The sequence below is a fragment of the Nicotiana tabacum genome, chromosome 6 (assembly GCF_000715075.1).
Source record: "Nicotiana tabacum cultivar K326 chromosome 6, ASM71507v2, whole genome shotgun sequence".
NCBI lineage: Eukaryota > Viridiplantae > Streptophyta > Magnoliopsida > Solanales > Solanaceae > Nicotiana > Nicotiana tabacum.
Genome location: NC_134085.1, coordinates 181,965,378 through 181,974,514, shown reverse-complemented (window position 1 = coordinate 181,974,514; position 9,137 = coordinate 181,965,378). Strand labels below are relative to the sequence as shown.

The following is a 9,137-nucleotide window of genomic DNA, read 5'->3' as shown; positions in this document are numbered from 1 at the left end:
ACAAGAAAAAAGGTTATCTTTTATCATTTTAAGAATTGAGTGTACAAAAATTTTACTCTTTATATGAGATTAGGAAAATTATAAGTTGAGAAAATATATGTATTTTTACATGGATATTTTAATAAAATAATAGTGTACGTATTTATTTTATATAGTACCACATGAACATAATAGAAGGATGTATAAAGTTTATTAAAAATAAGTAAAATTTTAAGTAATTTAAGACAATTCTTAATTATGTGGGTAATTGATTAATTATCGGGTAACGGGACACTACCTATTACACAATAAGTTGATAAAGATTAACATTGCCTACTCCCACCCCCACGTGACAGCACCCCTTAAAGCATGTGTATGACTCTTTATGTCATATATTAGGTGGCAAAGTTTTGATGCCTTAGATTTTGTGAGAGATACTACTAATACATCCATTTTCATTCTAAATGTGTAGCCAAAAAAAAATCGTTGTGATTTCCCATTTGAAGAATTGTGAGGGCCTGAAACTTAAGGTTATGTTTGTGGCCATGCGGTTACATTCCTAAAATTTAATAGAGGGACGGCAACAGATAAGTTTCTTGAACAATCATTCTACAAGTTAAATTTTCGTGATACCTTTTTATACGAATTGTATCTTTCATTGCTTAGTTAGAGTTCCTTTATCGGTCATTGTATCCTGTAAAGCTGTGGACATTAATTTCTTAAGGATAAGTGCTAAAAGGAAGATAAAGATTTTGAGGAAAAGGGTTCAGAATTGAATTTGGGACATGGGTTTGTTCAAGAAAATGTTAAAAATGATGTTTTTACAAAAACCCCAGTTGAGGAAAAGGGTTTTGAGGTAAATATAGATTATTTAAGTTTTCTTCAAAGAAAATAAGATGGATCTTTGCGGTGGAACTGGATACAAGGAAATGATTGTGCATAATTCAGAAAGTTTCTCTGAAAAAAGTGAAATTACTAATGCAAGCTAGAGGAAAGAAATTAAACAACTGAGAACTATTCGACAATCTTAGCTTGGATACTTTGTTTCCCTTTTAGTTACATCAAAGACTTGCATTCGTAGCGAACAGGTTCATACGGCAAGCATTTCAGAGATGTTCAGAGGTTGTATTTACCAAACATGTACATAGGACAAATTCACATATAATACAAAGTCTAGCAGCACCTTTTCTGATACTTTTGAATACTCGAGAATTGGCTCAGGTATGTTAAGGTTATCTCTTCTTTCTTTTGGCATGATCCATACGATACGAACGAAACATGCAAATGCACAAATTCCATAAATGACTCTATTCATAGAAGCATTAGAGATATCTATGTTCTTGAATTTCCATGTGTCATAATATTTTATCATTTGTTCATGGGTCTCAGAAAAATATGAAAGTTGAAAAGAGTTTACTTTATGATATTACTCAAAGTCAAAATGGTCTTATGAAGCTTCGAAAGATTTTATTAACGTACTTTTCATGCATTGCAATCATGTGCATTGACCCATGACCAGATGGCGTTATATACGCGTATATATGTATGTATATATTTATATGGGATATGGCAGAGGTTACGGCGTTATATACGCACCACCACCTGATCAGCTGGTATATGATGATGATGTTGCCCACAGTGGCTGAAATATGATTCAAACGGCGTTATATACGCATATATATATATATATATATATATATATATATATATATGTATGGGATATGGGAAAGGTTACAGTGTTATATATATATATATATATATATATATATATATATATTCATGTGCATTGACCCATGACCAGATGACGTTATATACGCATATATATGTAAATATATGTATACGGGATATGGGAAAAGGTTACGGCGTTATATACGCACCACCACCTGATCAGCTGGTATATGATGATGATGTTGCCCACAGTGGTTGAAATATGATTCAAACGGCGTTATATACGCATATATGGGTATGTATTCAAATGGCGTTATATACATGGGACAAGTTTTGCCGTTATATACACATTACTATCTGATCGGCTGGTATACGATGGTGATTTTGTCCTCAGTGGCCGATATGATATGATGGAATGCCCTCAAAGGCTGATGATGTTATGAAACATGTACCTATGCACGACATGACGTTCATACGCATATGCATGACGCTAAAAGTAATTTATGATTTTCAAATTTATTCATACTTACAGGTTGAGTCATGTACTTTATATGTTTTTCATGTCTCTTATGTATTTATTTATGTACCTTACATACTCGGTACATTATTCGTACTGACGTCCCTTTTTCCTGGGGACGCTGTGTTTCATGCCCGCAGGTCCAGATAGACGGGTCGAGAACCCTCCAAGTAGGCTATCAGCTCAGCGGAAGGTGCTGGTGCGCTCCATTTTCTTCGGAGTTGCGTGTTTGGTTAGTATAATTTAGACGCGTATTGTTTGGTATGGCGGGACTCTGTCCCGACCTTTATGACATTTATGTACTCTTAGAGGCTTGTAGATATAGGTATTGTACGTGAAAGATTGTACGGCCTTGTCGGCCTATGTTTTGAGTTTATAAAGGATCATGTCGGCCTATTAGGCCCGTATATCACGTGTATATGATGATGTAATAAGAATGATACGTTACGTTGGTACTCAATTGAGTAAGGTACCGGGTGCCCGTCGCGGTCCAGCAGTTTGGGTCGTGACAATCACAGTCTTACAATAGCTCCAACCACCTTCTCTGCCTCAAATTTAGCTCCTTCTGCTTGAACAAGTATTGCAAACTCTTGTGGTCCATAAACACCTCGCATGACACGCCATACAAATAATGCCTCCAAATCTTCAATGTGTGAACAATGGCTGCTAACTCCAAATCATGAACTGGATAATTCTTCTCATGAATTTTCTACTGTCGTGAAGCATAAGCAATGACCTTGCTATCCTGCATCAACACCGCACCAAGTCCAATACGAGATGCATCACAATAAACTGTATATGGCCCTGAACCTGTAGGCAAAACCAACACCGACGCAATAGTCAAAGTTGTCTTGAGCTTCTGAAAGTTTGCCTCACACTCGTCCGGCCACCTGAATTGGGCACCTTCTGGGTCAACCTGGTCATCGGGGCTGCAATAGATGAAGATCCCTCCACAAACCAACGGTAATAGCCTACCAAACCCAAGAAATTTCGGATCTTTGTAGCTATTGCGGGTCTAGGCTAGTTCTTGACTGCCTCTATCTTCTTCGGATCTACCTGAATACCTTTTGTTGATACAACATGACCCAAGAATGCAACTGAACTCAACCAGAACTCACACTTCAAAAACTTAGCATACAATTGACTATCTCTCAAAGGTTGAAGGACCACTCTTAGATGCTGCTCATGCTCCTCCCGGATGCGGGAGTAGATCAAAATATAATCAATGAAGACTATCACAAACGAATCCAAGTAAGGCTTGAACACTCCATTCATTAGATCCATAAAAGCTGTTGGGGCATTTGTCAACCTGAATGACTGTTACATATCGCATTTTCGTACGTTAAAAGCTTTGTCTTCGGTTAATCGACTTAGAATCGGGGATGAGATCATCTTGACGTTAATGTACCTATGCTATTTATAACAAGCGATAAATAAGTGGTATGAAGGATAAAAGGGTACACGAATTAAAGAAAACGAGTTTCGTTGAAAGTGGCCAATTTGGAATAAAATACGGGTCGAGTGATAATACCCGATAATTATGAACTAGTACCATGCAAGGTACCATATGACCACGGTAGTATAATATATAAAGTATATATGAAGTATTTTAAAAATAAATAGAATTTTAAGTAATTTGTGGTAACTTTTAAATTATGCGGGTAATTAATTAATTACCGGGTAACAGGACATTACCCGATTAACTAATAAATGGATAAAAATTTAATAAAATATACCCCCAAAAACGTGGTAAAAATCAGCAAAATCAAGGCAATGACTCTTAAGGCCTACTATCCTAGGTGGCTATCTACAAGCCATTTGAATAATACAACTAAAAGAGTTGTCTAATTCATGCTTTGGGGTAAGGGGAAGAACGTGTGATTTAAATCCCAACAACAAGGAAGCCTTGCCTTCTTAGTTTAAGTTAAAGGCGAATGAAATCCTTACAAAGTCTTCATTCCAAGCAACTTTCATAGATAAAAAAGCGTTGAAATCAGAAGCTTTAGGTCCAAGAAAAATTTCATTCACATTTTGAAGCAGAGCTTCATTCGTTGGTTTCCGTGTCAAAAGCTTCATTCCGTTCAAATAATTCCAGGAACAGGTATGTTAAGACCCTCCCTTCTTTCTTTTGGCATGGTCCAAATTATACTGTAGAAACGAGCAAATACACAGTTTCTATAAATTACTCTATTCATAGAAATAGTAGGGGTGTCTATATTCTTGATTCCCCATGAGAATTATTATTATCTTATGTTCATGGGTCTCAGAATAATACACAGTTAGAAAAGTTTATCCGAAAGGAAATATCGAGATTATTATGTATTTTTCATGCAGTTTACTCATTTATACATGTGCATTGACCCATGACCAGATGACGTTATATACACATATATATGTAAATATATGTATATGGGATATGGAAAAAGGTTACGGCGTTATATACGCACCACCACCTGATCAGCTGGTATATGATAATGATGTTGCCCACAATGGCTAAAATATGATTCAAATGGCGTTATATACACGTATATATGTATGTATATGTATATGGGATATTGGAAGAGGTTATGACGTTATATACGCACCACCACCTGATCAGCTGGTATATGTTGATGATGTTGCCCACAATGGCCGAGACAATATGATGGGATGCCCTTAGTGGCTTGATGATATTATGTACACCCATACCTATGCATGACACGATATTTATACTCATGTGCATGATATTATAAACGTTTCAAATTTATAGAGTTATTCAGATTTAAAGGTATTTCTGTATTCCATGTTTCATCTATGTCTTTTAGATATTTATTTTCATGCCTTACATACTCAGTACATTTTTCGTACTGACGTCCTATTTCACAGGGCCTGTGTTTCATGCCCGCAGGTGCAAGTAGGCAAGCTGACGGTCCCCCTTCTTAGGATTCTTGGTCAGCGAGAGTTGGCGTGCTCCACTTGATCCGGAGCTGTATATGTATATGTATATGTATATGTATATGTATATGTATATGTATATGTATATGTATATGTATATGTATATGTATATGTATATGTATATGTATATGTATATGTATATGTATATGTATATGTATATGTATATGTATATGTATATGTATATGTATATGTATATGTATATGTATATGTATATGTATATGTATATGTATATGTATATGTATATGTATATGTATATGTATATGTATATGTATATGTATATGTATATGTATATGTATATGTATATGTATATGTATATGTATATGTATATGTATATGTATATGTATATGTATATGTATATGTATATGTATATGTATATGTATATGTATATGTATATGTAAAGAAAAGGAAGTTCGTTCACGTATGTTATTTCGTAATGCAGCAGATGTTATACAGGTGTTTGATAGATAGGACTTAGGCACCCGTCGTGGCCCATCAGTTTGGGTCGTGATAAAAGTGGTATCAGAGCAGTTTTGTCCTAGGGTTGTCTACAGACCGTGTCTAGTAGAGTCTTATTTATGGGTGTGTCGTGCACCACACTTATAAACAGGAGGCTACAGAACATATAGGATGTTATCCTCTATATTTATCTCAGATCGTGCAATACAAGAATTCATGTTCCTAATGATACGTTATATATTCAGCAATGCCTCCAAAGAGTACGACCACCCAGAAAGGAAAGTTCGTGGCTGGTGAGACTACTAGTCGAGCACCACGAGTTACCAGGGCTCGGGGAGAATCTCAAGGTGAGGTTCTATCTCAGACTTCACATACCCCGCCTTTTCCAGAAGAGCTCTGAAGGGCACCTGCTTCAGCGCCCACCCCTGTACATTCAGCACCTCAGCCAGATGCGTTGGGTCAGGAGATGAGAGATGTTGTTCAGTTATTGACCCGATTAGTAGCCGCACAGGCTCAGCGTCAGGAAGCAGGTATTGGTCACGCAGATAGGTCCGTGAGTGCGAAGGTTCGTGACTTTATTAATTTAGACCCTCCGGTATTCACTAGAGCATACCCGAATGAGGACCCTTAGGTATTTATTGATAGAGTATAGAGGAGGTTACGGGTAATGAAGGCCACTGTGACTGAGTCAGTTGAGCTTGCTTCCTATAGACTCTGAGATGTTGCAGTTAATTGGTACGAGTCTTGGGAATTGTCCAGAGGTGAGAATGCCCTTCCAGCGGTACGACAGGAGTTTACAGAAGCTTTTCTTTATCATTATCTGCCACCAGAGCTTAGGCGAGCCAGAGTTGATAGGTTTTTGACCTTTCGGTAGGGAAACATGAGTGTTCGGAGTACAGTCTTCAGTTTGATTTGTTGGCTAGGTATGCTCCCACTATTGTATCTAAGATGGAGGATCGGGTTCACCGGTTCGTGATAGGATGAGAGCTTCACTTGCTTAACAATTGTATGTCGGTTTCACTTCAGCCAAACATGGATATTTCTCGTATTTAGGCATACGCTCAGGGTGTAGAGGAGCGTAAACAGAAATAGAGGGCCGATCGTGAGCATAACAGGGCCCAGAATAAGAGAGCGAGGTCTTCGAGTCTGTCACGGCCCCCAAACCGGCCCGGTCATGATGGCACCTCTCGTGAAGATGAGACCAGCCAACTAACCCATTTTGTCCTTTCAAAATAGTTAAATATTAATAAACCGTTTAAGTATGAATAGATAACCACAAACTAAGCAAAAGATTTTATAATATGCGGAAAACAGCCCAAAACACAGCCTGATACCGGGGTGTCACAAGTCATGAGTATCTATTAGAGTACAAATACAACTACAAGGTCTAAAATATACAAAACAAGACTGATGAACGAAAAGGGAGAAAAGCGGTGTTGCGAACGCTGGTAGCCACCTCGCTAAACTCCGATAATTCTGCCTCCGATCAGCCAAAACCCGCTACCGGGTGTATAATTACATGCATCTGCACACAAGGTGCAGGGAGTAAAGTGAGTACTCCAACTCAGTGAGTAATAAAGGTAAATAACAACTGAGCAGTAAGAAATCACGTAAAACAAATCAACATGCTGTATAGAAGCAGTGTAAAACCTTTTGAGAAAAAGCAATGAAGCTATGAAATCTTTAGAAACATCTTAGCTCAGTTTAAACCTCTTTTGAAAATGACCTTTTCAACAGTTACGCAAATGAATGTAAAACAGTTAGTGCCGATAAGCACAGAAAATCCGCCCCTTGGGCACAAATACCACAGTATAACAGGTAAAATGACAAGTAAATGTGAAAGATGAACACATAAAGGTTTGCCCCTCGGGCAATATCTCAGAACAGTACCAGCCCCTCGGGATCACTCTCAGAACAACATCGGCCCCTCGGGCTCACTCTCAAAACAATATCAGCCCCTCGGGCTCACTCTCAGATCACAATGGGTAGTCGCGCTCACTAGGGGTGTGCAGACTCTGGAGGGGCCCCTTACGGCCCAAGCGCAATATCAAGCCAACTCGTGGCATCAAATCTCGGCTCTCGGACTCACATCACTCAAGCCACCTCGTAGCGTATAAATGTATCTCGGGCTCTCGGCCTCATATCACTCAGTGTATCCTCACATCTGGCCCTCGGCCGCACTTAGTCCGAAAAATCATCACAAGCCCCTCGGGCATTAGTAAAACAGTAGTTCTCAGCCCAAAATATCATTTAAATCTCAAAACTGAGTAAAAATGGCTGAGTTGTAAATCAGTGAAAAACAACAGGACTGAGTTCCAGTAATAAATCAAACAGTGAAGAAATAGTGATAAAAATCCCCGAAGGGTTCAAATAGTTGGCACGAAGCCCAAATATGGCAATCAGCCCAAATCATGATGATAATAAATAAGTTTCAGTCAAATACGCGGTAAATCATCAATCGGGACGGACCAAGTCACAATCCCCAGCAGCAAACGACCCCACGCTCATCATCGAGCGCGTGTCTCAACTCAATATAGCACTACGATATGCAATCCGGGGTTTCAAACCCTCAGAGTATCCTTTACAATCATTACTCACCTCGAAGCGGCGAAATCTCTAGCTCGCGATGCCTTTGCCCCTCAAATCGGCCTCCACGCGCGTCGAATCTATCCAAAATCAGAATGAATACATCACAATATGCTAAGGGAACAAAGCCCAAGCAAAAACAATCAATAACGGGCACAAATCTCGAAATCACCAAAACCCGAGCCACGGGCCCACTTCTCGAAACTCAAAATTTTTTACATCATTAGATTTCTTATTTCCCCACGAGTTCATACATATCAAAAGTTCTCAAATCCAACCCTAAATGGTCTTTCAAATCCCAAAGCAAAGGTCCAATTTCTCAAGCCCTAGCTCTTCAATTTTTAAGCTTAGTTTCCATGAATTTCTAGGTGGACTTTACAATAGAATTGAGTTTTAGGTCCAAAATTCTTACCTACAAACATTTCTCCTTGAATCCCTTTTCAATTTCCTTCAAAAATCTCTCAAAATGATCAACAATGGGGGAAATGAGCCCCAAAATCGCGGATGAAATGACTTAAAACATTCTGCCCAGCTCTGCCCGTTCCTTCATAGCGATCGCGGCACAAGCCTCGCGATCGCGAAGAGAAAATATTCAAGACTTCAAAAATACACTACGTGAACGCGACCAACACCCTGCGAACGCGATGACTAGATGAAATAACCTTATGCGAACACGAAGAACCATACGCGAACGCGATGCACAAGTTACCTTGGACCCCATCTGACTCACTTCCTCTACGCGATCGCGAGTGCCTTCTCGCGAACGCGATGCACAACTTCCCAACCTCCCGCGAATGCAAAGCCTCTCACGCAAACACGAAGGCTAAAATTTTGGCCTTCCTCCATTCCTTCTACGTGAATGCGAGGCTCCTCACGCGAACACGAAGAGGTAATTCTCTACAACACTGAACCTGCTATTTCTGCAACTTTCAAACTCCAAAAATGGTCTGAATGACCACCCGAAACTCACCCGAGGCCCCCGGGACCTCAACCAAAA

General features: G+C 39.0%; 1 long non-coding RNA gene across 1 annotated transcript; it reads left to right on the top strand.

The window, feature by feature from the left end:
* The first annotated feature begins 389 nt into the window (after positions 1-389).
* Positions 390-5,133, top strand: LOC142181523 (uncharacterized). Its single transcript, XR_012710176.1, has 3 exons — positions 390-1,200; positions 2,305-2,396; positions 5,030-5,133. It is a non-coding gene; the product is annotated as an uncharacterized LOC142181523 (long non-coding RNA).
* Positions 5,134-9,137: the final 4,004 nt, after the last annotated feature.